The following is a 27,024-nucleotide window of genomic DNA, read 5'->3' on the forward strand; positions in this document are numbered from 1 at the left end:
GGAGGGAGGGAGGGAGGGAGGGAGGGAGGGAGGGAGGGAGGAGGAGGAGGGAGAGGAGAGAGAGAGGAGGAAGAGAGAGAGAGAGAGAGAGAGAGAGAGAGAGAGAGAGAGAGAGAGAGAGAGAGAGAGAGAGAGAGAGAGAGAGAGAGGAGAGAGAGAGGAGAGAGAGGAAGGAGAGGAGAGCGAGGAGGGAGAGGAAAGCGGGGGCTGTGAATTACTATTTCCCAAGTGCAGAGACTCTTGTCCTGTCGCCCGTTTAGTGATGCTCTCTGTCAGGATTATGCAGCGTGCATAACCTCACTATCCTCCATGTATCTACAACTATGACCTGCGTGTGTGTGTGTTCTCAAGCAGATTAATCTGGTGCTTTCTGAGAGCGCAAACAACTCCTACAGCAGCTTGCCATTCTACACGACACTGTACAGACAGGCAGACAGACAGACAGACAGACAGACAGACAGACAGACAGACAGACAGACAGACAGACAGACAGACATGTGTACCGCCTAACTGGTTCCACTTCTCTCTGAGTCTGGCAGTGACACTATGGAGAAGAGGTGACATGCACATGGCCAGAAAGCGACTGAACAAACATATCACAACACACATATGCTGTAAGAGCGTTTCTTTGAATAGACACACAGTATATTTTATTACAAAGCGTGCTCAGTAGTTGCTCTGTAATTGTGGGTTTTGAGTTACACGACTTGTTTCCTCTAGCGGCCTGGTCTGTCAGGAGGCAGGTGAGAGCAGGGGAACGTGGGAAACTGGAGGTGTCAGCATCCCCCCCTGCCCACCCCATTCCCCAGCCCCTCTCTGCACCCACATCCTCTCTCCTTCCTCATGAGTTGTGTGAATAACAGAGTGCCTAATGACATTGTCCATCCTCATGAGTTGTATGAATAACATAGTGACTAATGACATTGTCCTTCTTCATGAGCTGTATGAATAACATAGTGCCTAATGACAGTGTCCATCCTCATGAGTTGTATGAATAACATAGTGCCTAATGACAGTGTCCTTCTTCATGAGCTGTATGAATAACATAGTGCCTAATGACAGTGTCCATCCTCATGAGTTGTATGAATAACATAGTGCCTAATGACAGTGTCCTTCTTCATGAGTTGTATGAATAACATAGTGCCTATTGACAGTGTCCTTCTTCATGAGTTGTATGAATAACATAGTGCCTAATGACAGTGTCCTTCTTCATGAGCTGTATGAATAACATAGTGCCTAATGACAGTGTCCATCCTCATGAGTTGTATGAATAACATAGTGCCTAATGACAGTGTCCTTCTTCATGAGTTGTATGAATAACATAGTGCCTATTGACAGTGTCCTTCTTCATGAGTTGTATGAATAACATAGTGCCTATTGACAGTGTCCATCTTCATGAACTGTATGAATAACATAGTGCCTAATGACAGTGTCCTTCTTCATGAGTTGTATGAATAACATAGTGCCTAATGACAGTGTCCTTCTTCATGAGTTGTATGACTAACATAGTGCCTAATGACAGTGTCCTTCTTCATGAGTTGTATGAATAACATAGTGCCTATTGACAGTGTCCTTCTTCGTGAGTTGTATGAATAGCATAATGCCTAATGACAGTGTTTCAGACTCGTCAACCAGGTAACCATGTTCTGATGCTGAGGGGCTGCTGTCCTACTGATATAATGAATCCCTTTACATTAAAACCTGATAAAGCTCTAATTAGAACTAACCTCTAATTATGACTAGTGCAGAGAAGGTAAAGATCAAGTATAGGCGTTTACAACGCACACAACCCTCCAGAACTCTGTGGCTGTGCCGGGTGGAGATTATAACAGAACATGGCCAAGATGTTCAAATGTTCATAAATGACCAGCATGGTCAAATAATAGTAATTTTTAACTATGGGGGGTCGTAATAGTAATAGAGATAATAATATAATTACCATTTATCCTACTGTTCTTCCTACGATACAGTATGTGGTAGTTTCATCCTACTGTTCTTCCTACGATACAGTATGTGGTTGTTTCATCCTACTGTGCTTCCTACGATACAGTATGTGGTTGTTTCATCCTACTGTCCTTCCTACGATACAGTATGTGGTTGTTTCATCCTACTGTTCTTCCTACGATACAGTATGTGGTTGTTTCATCCTACTGTCCTTCCTACGATACAGTATGTGGTTGTTTCATCCTACTGTCCTTCCTACAATACAGTATGTGGTTGTTTCATCCTACTGTCCTTCCTACGATACAGTATGTGGTTGTTTCATCCTACTGTCCTTCCTACGATACAGTATGTGGTTGTTTCATCCTACTGTCCTTCCTACGATACAGTATGTGGTTGTTTCATCCTACTGTCCTTCCTACGATACAGTATGTGGTTGTTTCATCCTACTGTCCTTCCTACGATACAGTATGTGGTTGTTTCATCCTACTGTTCTTCCTACGATACAGTATGTGGTTGTTTCATCCTACTGTCCTTCCTACGATACAGTATGTGGTTGTTTCATCCTACTGTCCTTCCTACGATACAGTATGTGGTTGTTTCATCCTACTGTCCTTCCTACGATACAGTATGTGGTTGTTTCATCCTACTGTCCTTCCTACGATACAGTATGTGGTTGTTTCATCCTACTGTCCTTCCTACGATACAGTATGTGGTTGTTTCATCCTACTGTCCTTCCTACGATACAGTATGTGGTTGTTTCATCCTACTGTCCTTCCTACGATACAGTATGTGGTTGTTTCATCCTACTGTTCTTCCTACGATACAGTATGTGGTTGTTTCATCCTACTGTTCTTCCTACGATACAGTATGTGGTTGTTTCATCCTACTGTCCTTCCTACGATACAGTATGTGGTTGTTTCATCCTACTGTTCTTCCTACGATACAGTATGTGGTTGTTTCATCCTACTGTTCTTCCTGCGATACAGTATGTGGTTGTTTCATCCTACTGTCCTTCCTACGATACAGTATGTGGTTGTTTCATCCTACTGTCCTTCCTTCCTGGTTGTTTCATCCTACTGTCCTTCCTACAGTATGTGGTTGTTTCATCCTACTGTCCTTCCTACGATACAGTATGTGGTTGTTTCATCCTACTGTCCTTCCTACGATACAGTATGTGGTTGTTTCATCCTACAGTCCTTCCTACGATACAGTATGTGGTTGTTTCATCCTACTGTTCTTCCTACGATACAGTATGTGGTTGTTTCATCCTACTGTCCTTCCTACGATACAGTATGTGGTTGTTTCATCCTACTGTTCTTCCTACGATACAGTATGTGGTTGTTTCATCCTACTGTCCTTCCTACGATACAGTATGTGGTTGTTTCATCCTATTGTCCTTCCTACGATACAGTATGTGGTTGTTTCATCCTACTGTTCTTCCTATGATACAGTATGTGGTTGTTTCATCCTACTGTCCTTCCTACGATACAGTATGTGGTTGTTTCATCCTATTGTCCTTCCTACGATACAGTATGTGGTTGTTTCATCCTACTGTTCTTCCTACGATACAGTATGTGGTTGTTTCATCCTACTGTTCTTCCTACGATACAGTATGTGGTTGTTTCATCCTACTGTTCTTCCTACGATACAGTATGTGGTTGTTTCATCCTACTGTTCTTCCTACGATACAGTATGTGGTTGTTTCATCCTACTGTCCTTCCTATGATACAGTATGTGGTTGTTTCATCCTACTGTTCTTCCTACGATACAGTATGTGGTTGTTTCATCCTACTGGTCTTCCTATGATACAGTATGTGGTTGTTTCATCCTACTGTCCTTCCTACGATACAGTATGTGGTTGTTACATCCTACTGTTCTTCCTACGATACAGTATGTGGTTGTTTCATCCTATTGTCCTTCCTACGATACAGTATGTGGTTGTTTCATCCTACTGTTCTTCCTACGATACAGTATGTGGTTGTTTCATCCTACTGTCCTTCCTACGATACAGTATGTGGTTGTTACATCCTACTGTTCTTCCTACAATACAGTATGTGTTGTGTCATTCTACTGTCCTTCCTACGATACAGTATGTGGTTGTTTCATCCTACTGTTCTTCCTACGATACAGAATGTGGTTGTATTGGAGCTGACTTTTACATTCCCTCTATATAGTATGCTTTCTAACTTACAGTACTTTATTGCATATTTCATATTTGCTGCTGCTCCAGTTTCAACTGTTCTGCCTTACTATTATTTGACCATGCTGGTCACTTATGAACATTTGAACATCTTGGCCATGTTCTGTTATAATCTCCACCCGGCACAGCCAGAAGAGGACTGGCCACCCCACATATGCTCTCTCTAATTCTCTCTTTCTTTCTCTCTCTCGGAGGACCTGAGCCCAAGGACCGCGCCCCAGGACGACCTGACATGATGACTCCTTGCTGTCCCCAGTGCACCTGACTGTGCTGCTGCTCCAGTTTCAACTGTTCTGCCTTGTTATTATTCGACCATGCTGGTCATTTATGAACATTTGAACATCTTGGCCATGTTCTGTTATAATCTCCACCCGGCACAGCCAGAAGAGGACTGGCCACCCCACATAGCCTGGTTCCTCTCTAGGTTTCTTCCTAGGTTTTGGCCTTTCTAGGGAGTTTTTCCTAGCCACCGTGCTTCTACACCGCCATTGCTTGCTGTTTGGGGTTTTAGGCTGGGTTTCTGTACAGCACTTTGAGATATCGGCTGATGTACGAAGGGCTATATAAATAAAATTTGATTTGATTTGATTGATATTTCCTATCCCTATTTTTTGTGTGTTTTTTCTGGTAATACATTGTTTTGATTATTGCATTGTTGGGTTTTGAGTTTTCAAGAAATTAATTTCACTGTACTTGTGCATGTGACAATAAAACTTGAGGCTATCTCTTACATCCCTTATCCACCACTCTCTCTCTCCATCCCTCTCTCTCTCTCTCCATCCCTCTCTCTCTCCATCCCTCCCTCTCTCTCTCTCTCCATCCCTCTCTCTCTCCATCCCTCTCTCTCTCCATCCCTCTATCTCTCTCTCTCCATCCCTCTCTCTCTCTCCATCCCTCTCTCTCTCCATCCCCCTCTCGCTCCTTCCCTCTCTCTCTCTCTCTCTCTCTCTCTCTCTCTCTCTCTCTCTCTCTCTCTCTCTCTCTCTCTCTCTCTCTCCCTCCCTCTCTCTCTCTCTCTGTCTCTCCATCCCTCTCTCTCTCTCTCCATCCCCATCTCTCCATCCCCATCTCTCTCTCTCCATTTCTCTCTCTCCATCCCTCTCTCTCTCCATCCCCCTCTCTCTCTCAATTTCTCTCTGTCTCTCCATCCCTCTCTCTCTCAGTCCCCCCTCTCTCTGTCTCTCTGTCTCTCTGTCTCTGTCTCTCTCTCTCTCTCTCTCTCTCTCTCTCTCTCTCTCTCTCTCTCTCTCTCTCTCTCTCTCTCTCTCTCTCTCTCTCTCTCTCTCCATCCCCATCCCCATCTCTCTCTCCATTTCTCTCTCTACATCCCTCTCTCTCTCTCTCTCTCTCTCTCTCTCTCTCTCTCTCTCTCTCTCTCTCCAACCCTCTCTCTCTACATCCCCTCTCTCTCCATCCCTCTCTCTCTCTCCCTCCCTCTCTCTCTCTCCATGCCCCCTCTCTCTCCACCCCTCTCTCTCTCTCTCTCTCCATCCCTCTCTCTCTCTCCATGCCCCTCTCTCTCTCTCCACCCCTCTCTCTCTCCATGCCCCTCTCTCTCTCCATGCCCCTCTCTCTCTCCATGTCCCTCTCTCTCTCTATCCAGCTCTCTCTCTCAATCCCTCTGTTTTATCTTCTATCTCTATCTGTCAACCTGCCCTTTCAGCATGGCGTGCTGGCCGCTCTCCCGGTGCCATCAGACAGCAGGGCGATGGGTGGTGTAGAGAGGCCCAGCAGGGAGGCACAGGAGGAGAGCTGGGCACCACCACAGGACCTGGAACACATTGAGCACCAGGGACTGGCACATAGATGCACGCATGTCGCAGCACACACACACACACACAGACACACACATACAAATACACACACAGACACACATATTCTAACGTAAGTGGTTTGAGGTTCTATAGTTTGAATGAACAGTGAATAGTATCAAAATGCCACCTGATTGAGGAAGCCCTTGACCTGAATGGTCAATGGCAATGCCTTAGTCAATACCTCCCCCAGCCACAGAGGTCTACTGAGCCAGGTCAGACACCTAGTGAGTCAGGTCAGACACCTAGTCAGTCAGGGTCACTCAATAACAACTTCTAGAGCCTGTGTCTCATTCCAGGCCGGACCATACCCTCATCACCCTGTCTGAGAGGTCAATGGTTCCCCCATACACAGCGCACTGTGTACTTGTTCAACACTGGAGAGTTGATTGATGATTCAAAAGGACTTTTATTTTAGGTAAAACAAATTGTACAGTCTGAAAACAGTATTTTAGTAGAAGCTGATTCATGTTGTGCTTCCCAATAAGACAAGTTTCAATACTCAACAACTTACAGCAATAACCTAAGACCTGAGAAAATAGCTTGTTTACAAAATGTCTCCGCTTTGCCCTTGTTCATATTTGAGTGTTGTTTTTGTGAATAATTTGTACAGTAGGTTAACCTGGTACTGTGTGTGACTGTTGCGGTTCAGAAGGGAGACAGATGGAGCCTCATTTAGCCAGCTACAAACTGGCAGATATGACATGGTGGTCACAGGCTTTTTCCAAAGACTCTGAAATGTGGATCTCTGTCTTACTCTGTAGCATGTACATTCAGAGCTAACAGCTAAAGCTAGCATCCCATGTAATACAGATGTAAGGTATCAAATGAAGCAAGGCATTCTTCATAATATTACATTCTGTATTTCAGCAGTGTGACATTTCATGAGCAGAGAGTTAGTCATGTACACTCCGTAGAGCGTAGTGTCGCTGAAATTGTCTATCTATCAATATACTTTGCATAACCCCAGTACAGATGCTGGTGATTGATCGTGAGTTATGGTTGTCATTCAGAGAGAGTCACACACCAGGACACGCCCCATGTTCCCTGCAGGGCCACAAAACAAAGGCCTTCTCAATCAGTGACCCCTCATGACACCCACCATCTCCATACTCTAATACTACACGGCACACAGCCCCCACTGCTGGCCTCCAATCAATGAGGAGCCACAGGAGAGTAGATAAACCGGGCTGAAGGGAAGGGAGGCTGAAGGTTAATGTGTGCAGGACCTAGCAGAACACATTAAGAACACATTAAGACACACAGCCATCTCCCTTTTAAACAAGATATTTTGTCACGAAAAGATGCTCGACTATGCATATAATTGACAGCTTTGGATAGAAAACACTCTGACGTTTCCAAAACTGCAAAGATATTGTCTGTGAGTGCAACAGAACTGATGTTACAAGTGAAACCCAGATAAAAATCCAATCAGGAAGTGCCACATTTTTTTAAACTGCCTCATGCCAATGACTCCTTATATGGCTGTGAATGAACTACGAATGAGCTTACGTTTTCTACATATTCCCCAAGGTGTCTACAGCATTGTGACGTCTTTTTACGCATTTCTGTTGAAGAATAGCCGTAAGGGACCATATTTAGCAAGTGGTTACATGGTGTCTCCTGCAGAAAATCTTGCGTAAAATACTTGAGGTAGCCATTTTCCCAATCGCTTCTTATGAGAAACCAATTGCCTCGACGGATATATTATCGAATATATATGTTAAAAACACCTTGAGGATTGATCCTAAACAACGTTTGTCGTGTTTCTGTCGATATTATGGAGCTAATTTTGAAATAAGTTGTGTGTTGTAGTGATAGCATTTTCCGATCGATTTCTCAGCCAAGCATGATGAACAAACGGGAGCTATTTCGCCTACAAAAATAATATTTTCGGAAAAACTGAACATTTGCTATCTAACTGGGAGTCTCCAGTTAGTTAATTTGATTGCTTTTCTTATTTTCGTGAAAATGTTGCCTGCTGCCAGCAGAGCCTAGCATAGCATTATGCCATGATAAACTTACACAAATGCTTGTCTAGCATTGGCTGTAACGCATATTTTGAAAATCTGAGACGACAGTGTTGTTCACGCTTTTATGTTGACGAATGAGCGTAAACGACTACATTGCGTAAGTGGCCAGCTGAGAGCTCTCAGAGTGATTCTTGCATGAAAGACAGAGGTAGTCATTTTTCCTCTCGCTCCTACTGAGAAGCCAATTGTCCCGGTTGATATATTATCGAATAGATAGATAGATTATAAAAAACGTTTGCCATGTTTCTGTCAATATTATGGATATAATTTGGAAATTTATTCGGCGTTGTCGTGACCGCTATTTCCGGTGGATTTCTCAACATAACGTGACCAATAAACGGAGGTATTTTGGGTTTAAAAATAATCTTTATGGAACAAAAGGAACATTTGCTGTCTAACTGGGAGTCTCGTGAGTGAAAACATCCGAAGCTCATCAAAGGTAAACGAATAATTTGATTGCTTTTTTTTATTTCCATGACCAAGTTACCTGCTGCTAGCTGGACAAAATGCTATGGTAGGCTATCGATAAATTTACACAAATGCTTGTCTAGCTTTGGCTGTAAAGCATATTGTGAAAATCTGAGATGACAGTGTGATTAACAAAAGGCTAAGCTGTGTCTCAATATATTTCATTTGTGATTTTCATGAATAGGAACATTTTCTAGGGGTATTTATGTCCTCTGCGTTATGCTAATTCGTTTGAGGCTATGATTACGCTCCCGGATCCGGAATTGCTAGTCGCAAGAAGTTTTAACGTTGACTAGGCTAGGGGTTAGGGGTTAAGGTTAGGAGTTAGATTTAAAGGTTAAGGTTAGGGTTAGAGGAAGGGTTAGCTAACATGCTAAGTAGTTGCAAAGGAGCTCAAATTGTTCATGATGAGATTTGAACACACAACCTTTGGGTTGCTAGAGGTTCACACTATACCTTCTGTCTTATGTAACCATACCAACCGTAACATATCATACTAATTTGAGTGTCTCGGATCAACTTCTACTATGTTACGTCTAGTCTATGAGACCAGGCTGCCCCATGTTCCAGATCACCACTACGGCTGTTAACGCAGGGCCATCTGGAGCTCCTGAAAACTACTGAACATTAGTATCACTATCTCTCCATCTCACACACACACACACACACACACACACACACACACACACACACACACACACACACACACACACACACACACACACACACACACACACACACACACACACACACACACACACACACACACACACACGAAAGCATGGCGTACACTCACACAAGTCCACACACTCATAAAACAAATGATGGGGTTAATATGCATCTCTTCACACAAACAAAGCTGTCAAGGAGCATTCATTGTATCAGTGAATCCCTTGAACACAGCACCAGAAGCATGACACTTTTCAGCCTGAAACTCTGCTCTACTTCCTGCAAGAGAGCTCAGAGGAACACTGACACTGGCATCCCCCCAACTACATTATAATCACATAGGCTGTTGTGTTCATGTGTCTCATTTATGATTATGACAGTGTCATAAGTATAGATGGTATCTTAGAGCCCTGTGGCACTGGCTCATTATGTTGCAGTGTGTGTTTTATTGTACTGTGTGTTCTGTTGCAGTGGGTGTTCTGTTGCAGTGGGTGTTCTGTTGCAGTGGGTGTTCTGTTGCAGTGTGTGTTCTGTTGCAGTGGGTGTTCTGTTGCAGTGGGTGTTCTGTTGCAGTGGGTGTTCTGTTGCAGTGTGTGTTCTGTTGCAGTGGGTGTTCTGTTGCAGTGGGTGTTCTGTTGCAGTGGGTGTTCTGTTGCAGTGTGTGTTCTGTTGCAGTGGGTGTTCTGTTGCAGTGGGTGTTCTGTTGCAGTGTGTGTTCTGTTGCAGTGGGTGTTCTGTTGCAGTGGGTGTTCTGTTGCAGTGGGTGTTCTGTTGCAGTGGGTGTTCTGTTGCAGTGGGTGTTCTGTTGCAATGTGTGTTCTGTTGCAGTGGGTGTTCTGTTGCAGTGGGTGTTCTGTTCAGTCATATGTGTTATATGAAGGTTCTCTGTTGTATTGTGTGTAAGTAAGCACTTCACTGTTAGTCTACAGCTGCTGTTAACGAAGCATGTGACCAATACAATTTGATTTGACATGATTTGTTCTGTTCAGACTTATGTGTGATACGGAGCGAACTAAACGTCTGGTACACTGATCAGACATTACAGTGAAGGCTTCAAAATAACTGGCTCAACATGGAGCAGCTGTAATAACAATACCTGTCGTAGGAACTTTAACCAGCAGAGGTCAGTATTGAAACAGTGTGTTTTCAGGTTAGAGACCCTGGACCATTCAAATCAAATCAAATTGTATTGGTCACATGTGCTGAACACAACAGGTATTCAGCACTCCATTTGTGACATTACAGTGAAATGACAAAAACAAAATGCAAAAATATGTTGTAAAAAATAAAAGTAAATAGTAACACATTAAAAACAATAATTAGGCTATGTACAAGGAGTACCAGTACAGAGAGAATGTACAAGGAGTACCAGTACAGAGAGAATGTACAAGGAGTACCAGTACAGAGAGAATGTACAAGGAGTACCAGTACAGAGAGAATGTACAAGGAGTACCAGTACAGAGAGAATGTACAAGGAGTACCAGTACAGAGAGAATGTACAAGGAGTACCAGTACAGAGAGAATGTACAAGGAGTACCAGTACAGAGAGAATGTACAAGGAGTACCAGTACAGAGAGAATGTACAAGGAGTACCAGGACAGAGAGAATGTACAAGGAGTACCAGTACAGAGAGAATGTACAAGGAGTACCAGTACAGAGAGAATGTACAAGGAGTACCAGTACAGAGAGAATGTACAAGGAGTACCAGTACAGAGAGAATGTACAAGGAGTACCAGTACAGAGAGAATGTACAAGGAGTACCAGTACAGAGAGAATGTACAAGGAGTACCAGTACAGAGAGAATGTACAGAGAGAAGAATGTACAAGGAGTACCAGTACAGAGAGAATGTACAAGGAGTACCAGTACAGAGAATGTACAAGGAGTACCAGGAAGAATGTACAAGGAGTACCAGTACAGAGAGAATGTACAAGGAGTACCAGTACAGAGAGAATGTACAAGGAGTACCAGGACAGAGAGAATGTACAAGGAGTACCAGGACAGAGAGAATGTACAAGGAGTACCAGTACAGAGAGAATGTACAAGGAGTACCAGGACAGAGAGAATGTACAAGGAGTACCAGTACAGAGAGAATGTACAAGTACAGGAGAGAATGTACAAGGAGTACCAGGACAGAGAGAATGTAGAAGAAGTACCAGGACAGAGAGAATGTACAAGGAGTACCAGTACAGAGAGAATGTACAAGGAGTACCAGGACAGAGAGAATGTACAAGGAGTACCAGTACAGAGAGAATGTACAAGGAGTACCAGGACAGAGAGAATGTACAAGGAGTACCAGGACAGAGAGAATGTACAAGGAGTACCAGTACAGAGAGAATGTACAAGGAGTACCAGGACAGAGAGAATGTACAAGGAGTACCAGGACAGAGAGAATGTACAAGGAGTACCAGTACAGAGAGAATGTAGAAGAAGTACCAGGACAGAGAGAATGTACAAGGAGTACCAGTACAGAGAGAATGTAGAAGAAGTACCAGGACAGAGAGAATGTACAAGGAGTACCAGGACAGAGAGAATGTACAAGGAGTACCAGTACAGAGAGAATGTACCAGTACAGAGAGAATGTACAAGGAGTACCAGTACAGAGAGAATGTAGAAGAAGTACCAGGACAGAGAGAATGTACAAGGAGTACAAGGACAGAGAGAATGTACAAGGAGTACCAGTACAGAGAGAATGTACAAGGAGTACCAGTACAGAGACAATGTACAAATACCAGTACAGAGAGAAAGAAGAAGTACCAGGACAGAGAGAATGTACAAGGAGTACCAGTACAGAGAGAATGTACAAGGAGTACCAGGACAGAGAGAATGTACAAGGAGTACCAGTACAGAGAGAATGTACAAGGAGTACCAGGACAGAGAGAATGTACAAGGAGTACCAGTACAGAGACAATGTACAAGGAGTACCAGTACAGAGAGAATGTAGAAGAAGTACCAGGACAGAGAGAATGTACAAGGAGTACCAGTACAGAGAGAATGTAGAAGAAGTACCAGGACAGAGAGAATGTACAAGGAGTACCAGGACAGAGAGAATGTACAAGGAGTACCAGGACAGAGAGAATGTACAAGGAGTACCAGGACAGAGAGAATGTACAAGGAGTACCAGTACAGAGAGAATGCACAAGGAGTACCAGTACAGAGAGAATGTACAAGGAGTACCAGTACAGAGAGAATGTACAAGGAGTACCAGTACAGAGAGAATGTACAAGGAGTACCAGTACAGAGAGAATGTACAAGGAGTACCAGTACAGAGAGAATGTACAAGGAGTACCAGGACAGAGAGAATGTACAAGGAGTACCAGGACAGAGAGAATGTACAAGGAGTACCAGGACAGAGAGAATGTACAAGGAGTACCAGTACAGAGAGAATGTAGAAGGAGTACCAGGACAGAGAGAATGTACAAGGAGTACCAGGACAGAGAGAATGTAGAAGGAGTACCAGGACAGAGAGAATGTACAAGGAGTACCAGTACAGAGAGAATGTACAAGGAGTACCAGGACAGAGAGAATGTACAAGGAGTACCAGTACAGAGAGAATGTACAAGGAGTACCAGTACAGAGAGAATGTAGAAGGAGTACCAGGACAGAGAGAATGTAGAAGAAGTACCAGTACAGAGAGAATGTACAAGGAGTACCAGGACAGAGAGAATGTACAAGGAGTACCAGTACAGAGAGAATGTACAAGGAGTACCAGTACAGAGAGAATGTACAAGGAGTACCAGGACAGAGAGAATGTACAAGGAGTACCAGGACAGAGAGAATGTACAAGGAGTACCAGGACAGAGAGAATGTACAAGGAGTACCAGGACAGAGAGAATGTACAAGGAGTACCAGGACAGAGAGAATGTACAAGGAGTACCAGGACAGAGAGAATGTACAAGGAGTACCAGTACAGAGAGAATGTACAAGGAGTACCAGTACAGAGTCAATATGGTTCATTCCCCCACTGGACGATAGATATTAGGTTCTGGTTGAGGTGTTGACCTGACACCTGCCTGGCCTGGCTGCAGAATAGACTGAAGTCCCCAATGAGGTTATTTTATATGTGATCCATCAATCAGCCGTTTCCAACCTCATGGATCAATTAAACCACAGAGTGACCCTGATAAATCATTCACAGACCATATAGAGCCATATAGAGCACAAACATACTACACCCTCCAAGAGCTCAAGGACTTTCTATAGGTTATCAGATAACACACAGGAGAGTGTTAAAACACACACACAGGCAAGCACACAGAGAGAGAGAGAGAGAGAGAGAGAGAGAGAGAGAGAGAGAGAGGGGAAAAAACAGCACTCCATTACTGCCCTGATTCATAGTGTCATCAACACTGCCAAGTCAACACGTAACTTCCTTTATAAAGGCTAAAAATCAAGGACAAAAACATCTTGAGAACAACTAACACTAAATCAGAATTTTTTTTCAGTTAAAAATAAATCAAAAGTTCCAGTTTGTTTGCATGTACAGAAGAGGTGTAATGTTTCCTTCCTACTGTCAAACTTAATGAAACAAATTGTCAATGTTCTATTTTCCTGTTATCTGCCAGCTGTGTGTGAGTGATTCTGTGTGAGTGATTCTTCTGTGTGAGTGATTCTGGCCTTTGAATGCTTTGAGCTGCTTTTTAGAGACTTCGATCCTCTTGAGAGGAGAAGAGAAAAGAGAAAACACTGAAATCTCTAAATATTACATAGCCCAGCCTGCCCTGCCTGTCCTGCCTGCCCAGCCTGCCCAGCCTGCCCTGCCTGCCCAGCCTGCCCAGCATGCCCTGCCTGCCCAGCATGCCCAGCATGCCCTGCCTGCCCAGCATGCCCTCTGGTCTGCAATTTTTACACTTTTTCTTTGATATGAAAAGAGAGAGAGAGAAAGACAAAGAGAGTCTGAATAGCTTAGAGAAATTCTTCAACAGTAAACTATGGTGAAACCAGGACAATGTTTGACCAACTATTGTAGTGGTACAGATTTCTACCATAGCTGGAAAAGTAGTGCTGGTGTACATAAGCAGTGCTAAACTGAGCCAGGAGATGGCGCCCTCTAACAGGAATCTGATCAAAAAGGGAATGTCTAAGCTTCAGACTACTGTCACAGATAGAATAATGAGCCCGATGTTTCACCGAATGTGTAAATCTGAAGCATCCGGTTGGCATTCCCACCACCAAATATGGTGATGAGAGGAAGCCCAGTGGAGTGAAATTGGAGGGAGATTGATTTTGGCTGACATTCTGCACATTTTCTCATCAATGAAACATTTGATCTCAATAGTTTGCTGTCCCAAACTAACATATTTTAGGAGCAGAATGGAATACGTTTTGTAGACTTTACCCATTGCCAAAGTTTCACAAAATTGCGTTGTTTAGAAGTGCAATGGAAAATGGAGTTATTGCACATGTGCACCTCACAGAGTAGGTGTTACCAAACAGAAATATGCAAATACATGCTAGAACGTGCCAATAGGATCTCACTAGCTAGCGCATGGCTCTGCCCACCTCCTTGCTTGTTCTGCCCACCTCCTTGCTTGTTCTGCCCACCTCCTTGCTTGTTCTGCCCACCTCCTTGCTTGCTCTGCCTACCTCCTTGCTTGTTCTGCCCACCTCCTTGCTTGCTCTGCCTACATCCTTGCTTGCTCTGCCCACCTCCTTGCTTGTTCTGCCTACCTCCTTGCTTGCTCTGCCTACCTCCTTGCTTGTTCTGCCCACCTCCTTGCTTGCTCTGCCTACCTCCTTGCTTGTTCTGCCCACCTCCTTGCTTGCTCTGCCTACCTCCTTGCTTGTTCTGCCCACCTCCTTGCTTGTTCTGCCCACCTCCTTGCTTGTTCTGCCCACCTCCTTGCTTGCTCTGCCTACCTCCTTGCTTGCTCTGCCTACCTCCTTGCTTGCTCTGCCTACCTCCTTGCTTGTTCTGCCTACCTCCTTGCTTGCTCTGCCTACCTCCTTGCTTGTTCTGCCCACCTCCTTGCTTGCTCTGCCTACCTCCTTGCTTGTTCTGCCCACCTCCTTGCTTGTTCTGCCCACCTCCTTGCTTGCTCTGCCCACCTCCTTGCTTGTTCTGCCTCCCTCCTTGCTTGCTCTGCCTACCTCCTTGCTTGCTCTGCCCACCTCCTTGCTTGCTCTGCCTACCTCCTTGCTTGTTCTGCCCACCTCCTTGCTTGTTCTGCCCACCTCCTTGCTTGCTCTGCCCACCTCCTTGCTTGTTCTGCCTCCCTCCTTGCTTGTTCTGCCCACCTCCTTGCTTGCTCTGCCCACCTCCTTGCTTGTTCTGCCCACCTCCTTGCTTGTTCTGCCCACTGTGCTTCATTTGCTCCCATTGGAAATTACAGGTTGTGGTATATCTTGGGTTAGTTCTAAATCTTTGCTACTATGGTTACCACAGTGCGAGCAGGTGATGTATCCTCATGTACCAAGAGATGGCAGTAGAGTCTCACATTCCCAGAAAGCTGAGGGCTACAGGTAAATGCCAAAATAAAGGAAACACTTGAGTAAATGAGGGATACAAAGTATATTGAAAGCAGGTGCTTCCACACAGATGTAGTTCCTGAGCAATTAATATCCCATCATGCTTAGGGTCATGTATAAAAAATACCCAGTCGTCCATTATTTTGGCTACCATGGCTAGAATAAGAGATCTCAGTGACTTTGAAAGAGGGGTCTCAAAGGATCATAGTGGGTTTAAAGTGTGTGTGTGTGTGTGTGTGTCAGTCACCAGATCTCAATCCAATTAAACACTGGGAGATTCTGGAGCGGTGACTGAGACAGTGTTTTCCACCACCATCCACAAAACACCAACTGATGGAATTGTTCATGGAAGAATGGTGTCTCATCCCTCCAATAGAGTTCCAAACTATGCCAAGATGCATTGAAGCTGTTCTGATGGATTTGGCGGCTCGTGGCTCATCGCCCTGTTAAGACACTTTATGCTGGTGTTTCCTTTATTTTGGCAGTTATCTGTGTACATGTAGGCTACTACACATCAGACTGGCCATGCAGTATACTACTTGTAAACTTGCAGTTCCATGGGGATTAATTACTGGCGTCTTTAACAAAATGTTAATGATTGATGCAGTTTTGTTCCCAGATTGATAGCAAAACGTCTGCTTTGTGGAAGTGCCAGCTAATTGGTCAGACTAAATACACTTGAATACATAATAAATAGGCACCACCTCCTGTTCTCCCACTCTATCTCTCTATACCTGTGTATTAACAAGGCTTTAAGCTCTCTGATGCACACAAAGTGTCAGTAGAATCACAACCCAATGGAGAACAAGACCTTCTATCAGGAAAGACTTAGTTCAGCTTCAGCAGACCAACAGATTAAGTTGAAAAGCAAACTGTCTGCAAGTTATTTTTAACAGAAGAAGAAAAAAGAATAATGGGGATGATGTCATAATTCATCCGCAGCAGTCAGGAGCTGGCCAGCTACATGAGGAGAATAATCATATACTGATGATGATAGCTCTGTGATTAATGGACCCCACAGCCTGGATACAGGCAGCTTGGGTAGTGGGCTTCCTTGGCCCCATTAGACATCAGCCTGGAGCATCCTATCCCCTCTCCTTCTGCAGGCTATTCATCTGACACCACACAGGGACACCATGAGGTGAAGCTGCTGGGGTTAACAGGGACAGGAGACAGGGAAAGATGATGGGGAACATAGAGAGTCAACTGGGTCAAGCGTCCAACAAGAAATATGCAATATGGATACAAATACTTTAATGGCCACACAAACACTCACATTTACTCTAGACCAGGGGTGTCACATTCGGTCTTCAACGTTTTTAAAATGTTTGATGCTCCCTGACTGTCTAGTGATTATTAGAGAGCTGGCCACTCTGGAAACTGTATGAATACAGGTCTGTTATCCTTTCTACACAGTTTAGATTTGGTTTTGGTCATTTTAAAGTATATAGCGCCAATTTCTTTTAAAAAATGTTTACGACCCACGGATCAGATTGGGAGCTATATGTTTGACCCTCTGCTCTGTTAAATCAAGACTAGCTGTTTACATGTCTGTTAAATCAAAACATTTGAAGATAGGTCTGTCATAATACCTATCCAAGTCAGTATCTGTATCAGAAACAACCACACCTAAACCCAGGACAAAATGTACTCATTATCCTCAACCTAAACCCAGGACAAAATGTACTCATTATCCTCACACCTAAACCCAGGAGAAAAGGTACTCATTATCCTCACACCTAAGCCCAGGACAAAATGTACTCATTATCCTCACACCTAAACCCAGGAGAAAAGGTACTCATTATCCTCACACCTAAACCCAGGAGAAAAGGTACTCATTATCCTCACACCTAAACCCAGGAGAAAAGGTACTCATTATCCTCACACCTAAACCCAGGAGAAAAGGTACTCATTATCCTCACACCTAAACCCAGGAGAAAAGGTACTCATTATCCTCACACCTAAACCCAGGAGAAAAGGTACTCATTATCCTCACACCTAAACCCAGGAGAAAAGGTACTCATTATCCTCACACCTAAACCCAGGAGAAAATGTACTCATTATCCTCAGACCTGAACCCAGGAGAAAATGTACTCATTATCCTCACACCTGAACCCAGGAGAAAAGGTACTAATTATCCTCACACCTAAACCCAGGAGAAAATGTACTCATTATCCTCACACCTGAACCCAGGAGAAAAGGTACTCATTATCCTCACACCTGAACCCAGGAGAAAAGGGACTCATTATCCTCACACCTGAACCCAGGAGAAAAGGTACTCATTATCCTCACACCTGAACCCAGGAGAAAAGGTACTAATTATCCTCACACTTAAACCCAGGAGAAAATGTACTCATTATCCTCACCCCTAAACCCAGGAGAAAAGGTACTAATTATCCTCAAACCTAAACCCAGGAGAAAAGGTACTAATTATCCTCACACCTGAACCCAGGAGAAAAGGTACTAATTATCCTCAAACCTAAACCCAGGAGAAAAGGTACTAATTATCCTCACACCTGAACCCAGGAGAAAAGGTACTAATTATCCTCACACCTGAACCCAGGAGAAAAGGGACTCATTATCCTCACACCTGAACCCAGGAGAAAAGGTACTAATTATCCTCACACTTAAACCCAGGAGAAAAGGTACTCATTATCCTCAAACCTAAACCCAGGAGAAAAGGTACTAATTACCCTCACACCTAAACCCAGGAGAAAAGGGACTCATTATCCTCTCTCATAATTGGGCCAGCCTGCTGTTGACTGAGAGCCCAGCAGCAGCATGCTCTTTCCCTGCCTTATTTGAACACGAGGCACTGGCTGACCAGACAGGTACCCGTACACATGCCAGTCAGTCTCCTCTTAAGTCTTGTCATATATAATCCACTGTTCAATTTCATTGTTTTAATCCCTTTAATCAGAAGCAAGGGAATTAAGACTGCTGGTAGAAACCCATGTTAAGATGTAATTAAGGATCTGATTGAATTTCAGTGCATACGAATGAGTATGTGCCAGGGCGGTGGAGGATGAGGGGAAAGGTGGGGCTGGGGAGGGTATTCGCAGACCAGACTGATGATTTTGGTTGGTGGGTGTTTGGATGGGGGGGATGCACATTCAACCAGCATGCTTTGCTGCATGACAGCACGCATCAGAGGCACATTTTCATACATTTCTGAAAGACTTCACTAGTAAATCATCTCCAACACTCTGTTGGGAATGTATCCTCTGCTGCTACAGTTTGTAGAGAATGACAGAGAGCCCCACCCCACCACCACCACCACTACAGGACGACTTCTCATCAGATACCACCAGAGGCTCTGAACAAAGGCTGAGGATAGGTATGAATAAAGGGAGATGATAGGTATGAATAAAGGGAGATGATAGGTATGAATAAAGGCTGAGGATAGGTATGAATAAAGGGAGATGATAGGTATGAATAAAGGAGATGATAGGTATGAATAAAGGGAGATGATAGGTATGAACAAAGGCTGAGGATAGGTATGAATAAAGGGAGATGATAGGTATGAACAAAGGCTGAGGATAGGTATGAATAAAGGGAGATGGTAGGTATGAATAAAGGGAGATGATAGGTATGAATACAGTGAGATGATAGGTATGAATAAAGGGAGATGATAGGTATGAATAAAGGGAGATGATAGGTATGAATAAAGGAAGATGATAGGTATGAATAAAGGGAGATGATAGGTATGAATAAAGGGAGATGATAGGTATGAATAAAGGGAGATGATAGGTATGAATAAAGGGAGATGATAGGTATGAATAAAGGGAGATGATAGGTATGAAAAAAGACAGATGATAGGTATGAAAAAAGACAGATGATAGGTATGAATAAAGGGAGATGATAGGTATGAACAAAGCCTGAGGATAGGTATGAATAAAGGGAGATGATAGGTATGAATAAAGGGAGATGATAGGTATGAATAAAGGGAGATGATAGGTATGAATAAAGGGAGATGATAGGTATGAATAAAGACAGATGATAGGTATGAATAAAGGGAGATGATAGGTATGAATAAAGACAGATGATAGGTATGAATAAAGGGAGATGATAGGTATGAATAAAGACAGATGATAGGTATGAATAAAGGGAGATGATAGGTATGAATAAAGACAGATGATAGGTATGAATAAAGGGAGATGATAGGTATGAATAAAGGAGATGATAGGTATGAATAAAGGGAGATGATAGGTATGAAAAAAGGGAGATGATAGGTATGAATAAAGGGAGATGATAGGTATGAATAAAGGGAGATGATAGGTATGAATAAAGGAGATGATAGGTATGAATAAAGGGAGATGATAGGTATGAATAAAGGGAGATGATAGGTATGAATAAAGGGAGATGATAGGTATGAATAAAGGGAGATGATAGGTATGAATAAAGGGAGATGATAGGTATGAATAAAGGAGATGATAGGTATGAATAAAGGGAGATGATAGGTATGAATAAAGGGAGATGATAGGTATGAATAAAGGGAGATGATAGGTATGAATAAAGGGAGATGATAGGTATGAATAAAGGAAGATGATAGGTATGAATAAAGGGAGATGATAGGTATGAATAAAGGAGATGATAGGTATGAATAAAGGAGATGATAGGTATGAATAAAGGAGATGATAGGTATGAATAAAGGAGATGATAGGTATATGAATAAAGGGAGAATAAATGAATAAAGATGATAGGTATGAATAAAGGAAGATGATAGGTATGAATAAAGGGAGATGATAGGTATGAAAAAAGGGAGATGATAGGTATGAAAAAAGACAGATGATAGGTATGAATAAAGACAGATGATAGGTATGAAAAAAGACAGATGATAGGTATGAATAAAGGGAGATGATAGGTATGAATAAAGGGAGATGATAGGTATGAAAAAAGGGAGGACGGAGGAGGGCGTAAGAAGGCTAACAGGTCATCTGGTTTCTTTCTCATCTACATTCTACTCATTTTGTAGTTGTTCTGTTTGCAGAGGTCAATCTGTGTGTAGAGGTAACATATACAGACATCCACAAGCAAGCCAAATATGTATTGTAAGCACTGTCTACTATACACACACAACACACAGGCCGGCAGTCACACGCACACGCACACGCACACATGAGCACGCACACACGGCAACACACGCCATTGAAATACACAATACAGACACAATTCAAAGCTTTAGTCTGCGGAGAGAGGATCTCTCACTGTAGTTTAGGTGTTGTGGGGAGAGAGGATCTGTTACAGTAGTTTAGGTGCTGTGGGGTATAGAGAGGATCTGCCAAAGTAGTTTAGATGTCGTGGGGTATAGAGAGGATCTGTCACAGTAGTTTAGGTGTTGTGTGGTATAGAGAGGATCTGTTACAGTAGTTTAGGTGTTGTGGGGAGAGAGGATCTGTCACAGTAGTTTAGATGTTGTGGGGTATAGAGAGGATCTGTTACAGTAGTTTAGGTGTTGTGGGGTATAGAGAGGATCTGTTACAGTAGTTTAGGTGTTGTGGGGAGAGAGGATCTGTTACAGTAGTTTAGGTGTTGTGGGGTATAGAGAGGATCTGTTACAGTAGTTTAGGTGTTGTGGGGTATAGAGAGGATCTGTTACAGTAGTTTAGGTGTTGTGGGGTATAGAGAGGATCTGTTACAGTAGTTTAGATGTTGTGGGGTATAGAGAGGATCTGTTACAGTAGTTTAGGTGTTGTGGGGTATAGAGAGGATCTGTCACAGTACTTTAGATGTTGTGGGGTATAGAGAGTATTTGTTACATTAGTTTAGGTGTTGCGTGGTATAGAGAGGATCTGTTACAGTAGTTTAGGTGTTGTGGGGTATAGAGAGGATCTGTTACAGTAGTTTAGGTGTTGTGGGGTATAGAGAGGATCTGTCACAGTAGTTTAGGTGTTGTGGGGTATAGAGAGGATCTGTTACAGTAGTTTAGGTGTTGTGGGGTATAGAGAGGATCTGTTACAGTAGTTTAGGTATTGTGGGGTATAGAGAGGATCTGTTACAGTAGTTTAGGTGTTGTGGGGTATAGAGAGGATCTGTTACAGTAGTTTAGGTGTTGTGGGGTATAGAGAGGATCTGTTACAGTAGTTTAGGTGTTGTGGGGTATAGAGAGGATCTGTTAAAGTAGTTTAGGTGTTGTGGGGAGAGAGGATCTGCCAAAGTAGTTTAGATGTTGTGGGGTATAGAGAGGATCTGTCACAGTAGTTTAGGTGTTGTGGGGTATAGAGAGGATCTGTTACAGTAGTTTAGATGTTGTGGGGAGAGAGGATCTGCCAAAGTAGTTTAGATGTTGTGGGGTATAGAGAGGATCTGTCACAGTAGTTTAGATGTTGTGGGGTATAAAGAGGATCTGTTACAGTAGTTTAGGTGTTGTGGGGTATAGAGAGGATCTGTTACAGTACTTTAGATGTTGTGGGGTATAGAGAGGATCTGTTACAGTAGTTTAGGTGTTGTGGGGTATAGAGAGGATCTGTTACAGTAGTTTAGGTGTTGTGGGGTATAGAGAGGATCTGTTACAGTAGTTTAGGTGTTGTGGGGTATAGAGAGGATCTGTTACAGTGGTTTAGGAGTTGTGGGGTATAGAGAGGATCAGTTACAGTAGTTTAGGTGTTGTGGGGTATAGAGAGGATCTGTTACAGTGGTTTAGGAGTTGTGGGGTATAGAGAGGATCTGTTACAGTAGTTTAGGTGTTGTGGGGTATAGAGAGGATCTGTTACAGTAGTTTAGGTGTTGTGGGGTATAGAGAGGATCTGTTACATTAGTTTAGGTGTTGTGGGGTATAGAGAGGATCTGTTACAGTAGTTTAGGTGTTGTGGGGTATAGAGAGGATCTGTCACAGTAGTTTAGGTGTTGTGGGGTATAGAGAGGATCTGTTACAGTAGTTTAGGTGTTGTGGGGAGAGAGGATCTGTCACAGTAGTTTAGATGTTGTGGGGTATAGAGAGGATCTGTTACAGTAGTTTAGGTGTTGTGGGGTATAGAGAGGATCTGTTACAGTAGTTTAGGTGTTGTGGGGAGAGAGGATCTGTTACAGTAGTTTAGGTGTTGTGGGGTATAGAGAGGATCTGTTACAGTAGTTTAGGTGTTGTGGGGTATAGAGAGGATCTGTTACAGTAGTTTAGGTGTTGTGGGGTATAGAGAGGATCTGTTACAGTAGTTTAGGTGTTGTGGGGTATAGAGAGGATCTGTTACAGTAGTTTAGGTGTTGTGGGGTATAGAGAGGATCTGTTACAGTACTTTAGATGTTGTGGGGTATAGAGAGTATTTGTTACATTAGTTTAGGTGTTGCGTGGTATAGAGAGGATCTGTTACAGTAGTTTAGGTGTTGTGGGGTATAGAGAGGATCTGTTACAGTAGTTTAGGTGTTGTGGGGTATAGAGAGGATCTGTCACAGTAGTTTAGGTGTTGTGGGGTATAGAGAGGATCTGTTACAGTAGTTTAGGTGTTGTGGGGTATAGAGAGGATCTGTTACAGTAGTTTAGGTATTGTGGGGTATAGAGAGGATCTGTTACAGTAGTTTAGGTGTTGTGGGGTATAGAGAGGATCTGTTACAGTAGTTTAGGTGTTGTGGGGTATAGAGAGGATCTGTTACAGTAGTTTAGGTGTTGTGGGGTATAGAGAGGATCTGTTAAAGTAGTTTAGGTGTTGTGGGGAGAGAGGATCTGCCAAAGTAGTTTAGATGTTGTGGGGTATAGAGAGGATCTGTCACAGTAGTTTAGGTGTTGTGGGGTATAGAGAGGATCTGTTACAGTAGTTTAGATGTTGTGGGGAGAGAGGATCTGCCAAAGTAGTTTAGATGTTGGGGTATAGAGAGGATCTGTTACAGTAGTTTAGATGTTGTGGGGTATAAAGAGGATCTGTTACAGTAGTTTAGGTGTTGTGGGGTATAGAGAGGATCTGTTACAGTAGTTTAGATGTTGTGGGGTATAGAGAGGATCTGTTACAGTAGTTTAGGTGTTGTGGGGTATAGAGAGGATCTGTTACAGTAGTTTAGGTGTTGTGGGGTATAGAGAGGATCTGTTACAGTAGTTTAGGTGTTGTGGGGTATAGAGAGGATCTGTTACAGTGGTTTAGGAGTTGTGGGGTATAGAGAGGATCTGTTACAGTAGTTTAGGTGTTGTGGGGTATAGAGAGGATCTGTTACAGTGGTTTAGGAGTTGTGGGGTATAGAGAGGATCTGTTACAGTAGTTTAGGTGTTGTGGGGTATAGAGAGGATCTGTTACAGTAGTTTAGGTGTTGTGGGGTATAGAGAGGATCTGTTACATTAGTTTAGGTGTTGTGGGGTATAGAGAGGATCTGTTACAGTAGTTTAGGTGTTGTGGGGAGAGAGGATCTGTTACAGTAGTTTAGGTGTTGTGGGGTATAGATAGGATCTGTTACAGTAGTTTAGGTGTTGTGGGGTATAGAGAGGATCTGTTACAGTAGTTTAGATGTTGTGGGGTATAGAGAGGATCTGTTACAGTAGTTTAGGTGTTGTGAGGTTAAGATAGGATCTGTTACAGTAGTGTAGGTGTTGTGGGGTTAAGAGAGGATCTGTTACAGTAGTTTAGGTGTTGTGGGGTATAGAGAGGATCTGTTACAGTAGTTTAGGTGTTGTGGGGTATAGAGACGATCTGTCACAGTAGTTTAGATGTTGTGGGGTATAGAGAGGATCTGTTACAGTAGTTTAGGTGTTGTGGGGTATAGAGAGGATCTGTTACATTAGTTTAGGTGTTGTGGGGTATAGAGAGGATCTGTTACAGTAGTTTAGGTGTTGTGGGGTATAGAGAGGATCTGTTACAGTAGTTTAGGTGTTGTGGGGTATAGAGAGGATCTGTTACAGTAGTTTAGGTGTTGTGGGGTATAGAGAGGATCTGTTACAGTAGTTTAGGTGTTGTGGGGTATAGATAGGATCTGTTACAGTAGTTTAGGTGTTGTGGGGTATAAAGAGGATCTGTTACAGTACTTTAGATGTTGTGGGGTATAGAGAGTATTTGTTACATTAGTTTAGGTGTTGCGTGGTATAGAGAGGATCTGTTACAGTAGTTTAGGTGTTGTGGGGAGAGAGGATCTGTTACAGTAGTTTAGGTGTTGTGGGGAGAGAGGATCTGTTACAGTAGTTTAGGTGTTGTGGGGTATAGAGAGGATCTGTCACAGTAGTTTAGGTGTTGTGGGGTATAGAGAGGATGTGTTACAGTAGTTTAGATTTTGTGGGGTATAAAGAGGATCTGTTACAGTAGTTTAGGTGTTGTGGGGTATAGAGAGGATCTGTTACAGTAGTTTAGGTGTTGTGGGGTATAGAGAGGATCTGTTACAGTAGTTTAGGTGTTGTGGGGTATAGAGAGGATCTGTTACAGTAGTTTAGGTGTTGTGGGGTATAGAGAGGATCTGTTACAGTAGTTTAGGTGTTGTGGGGTATAGAGAGGAGACTCCCACCTGCTGAGCAAGCTGCTTGGCACATCACTGGGTTATCAGAGGAGACCCCCACCTGCTGAGCAAGCTGCTTGGCACATCACTGGGTTATCAGAGGAGACCTCCACCTGCTGAGCAAGCTGCTTGGCACATCACTGGGTTATCAGAGGAGACTCCCACCTGCTGAGCAAGCTGCTTGGCACATCACTGGGTTATCAGAGGAGACCCCACCTGCTGAGCAAGCTGCTTGGCACATCACTGGGTTATCAGAGGAGACTCCCACCTGCTGAGCAAGCTGCTTGGCACATCACTGGGTTATCAGAGGAGACTCCCACCTGCTGAGCAAGCTGCTTGGCACATCATTGGGTTATCAGAGGAGACCCCCACCTGCTGAGAAAGCTGCTTGGCACATCACTGGGTTATCAGAGGAGACTCCCACCTGCTGAGCAAGCTGCTTGGCACATCACTGGGTTATCAGAGGAGACTCCCACCTGCTGAGCAAGCTGCTTGGCACATCACTGGGTTATCAGAGGAGACCCCCACCTGCTGAGCAAGCTGCTTGGCACATCACTGGGTTATCAGAGGAGACCCCCACCTGCTGAGCAAGCTGCTTGGCACATCACTGGGTTATCAGAGGAGACCCCCACCTGCTGAGCAAGCTGCTTGGTACATCACTGGGTTATCAGAGGAGACCCCCACCTGCTGAGCAAGCTGCTTGGCACATCACTGGGTTATCAGAGGAGACCCCCACCTGCTGAGAAAGCTGCTTGGCACATCACTGGGTTATCAGAGGAGACCCCCACCTGCTGAGCAAGCTGCTTGGCACATCACTGGGTTATCAGAGGAGACCCCACCTGCTGAGCAAGCTGCTTGGCACATCACTGGGTTATCAGAGGAGACCCCCACCTGCTGAGCAAGCTGCTTGGCACATCACTGGGTTATCAGAGGAGACCCCCACCTGCTGAGCAAGCTGCTTGGCACATCACTGGGTTATCAGAGGAGACCCCCACCTGCTGAGCAAGCTGCTTGGCACATCACTGGGTTATCAGAGGAGACTCCCACCTGCTGAGCAAGCTGCTTGGCACATCACTGGGTTATCAGAGGAGACCCCCACCTGCTGAGCAAGCTGCTTGGCACATCACTGGGTTATCAGAGGAGACCCCCACCTGCTGAGCAAGCTGCTTGGCACATCACTGGGTTATCAGAGGAGACCCCCACCTTCTGAGCAAGCTGCTTGGCACATCACTGGGTTATCAGAGGAGACCCCACCTGCTGAGCAAGCTGCTTGGCACATCACTGGGTTATCAGAGGAGACCCCACCTGCTGAGCAAGCTGCTTGGCACATCACTGGGTTATCAGAGGAGACCCCCACCTGCTGAGCAAGCTGCTTGGCACATCACTGGGTTATCAGAGGAGACCCCCACCTGCTGAGCAAGCTGCTTGGCACATCACTGGGTTATCAGAGGAGACCCCCACCTGCTGAGCAAGCTGCTTGGCACATCACTGGGTTATCAGAGGAGACCCCCACCTGCTGAGCAAGCTGCTTGGCACATCACTGGGTTATCAGAGGAGACTCCCACCTGCTGAGCAAGCTGCTTGGCACATCACTGGGTTATCAGAGGAGACCGCCACCCCCCCATCCCCGACCCTGCCTTCACTCCCCCTGTGATATCATTACCGCGAGAAGCAGTGGCATAGCGATGACATTCATACACACGCTGAGACCACATCATCACCCGCACTGCACCATAACATCAGCTCTACCATATTTCATGTCTCTCTTCTTCTTCTCTTGTTATTGCTATTCACATCCATTGATTTCGTCTGTACAGTAGTCTCACACAGCCACATTGTAAATGATAAGGGCAGTTTTGTCCTCAAGTCATGAAGAAATCATTGTCGTCGACACCACTGTTTACAACACTGTCGGCTGTACTAGTCCCCTTTCAGAGAAACAGAGGAAGGCAGTAGTTTACAGAGAGGTTATATATGACAAGATGTGAAAGACGTATTGATTTTCCTCAATAGAGTTTGCTGCATTTGCCA

General features: G+C 44.0%; 1 protein-coding gene across 1 annotated transcript in view; it reads right to left on the bottom strand.

Annotated features, from left to right (window-relative positions):
- Window positions 1-27,024, bottom strand: part of LOC118381439 (roundabout homolog 1-like) — a 611,139-nt gene that overhangs the window by 467,161 nt on the left and 116,954 nt on the right. The window lies entirely within an intron of this gene.

Source organism: Oncorhynchus keta, chromosome 1, assembly GCF_023373465.1.
Source record: "Oncorhynchus keta strain PuntledgeMale-10-30-2019 chromosome 1, Oket_V2, whole genome shotgun sequence".
Classification (NCBI taxonomy): domain Eukaryota; kingdom Metazoa; phylum Chordata; class Actinopteri; order Salmoniformes; family Salmonidae; genus Oncorhynchus; species Oncorhynchus keta.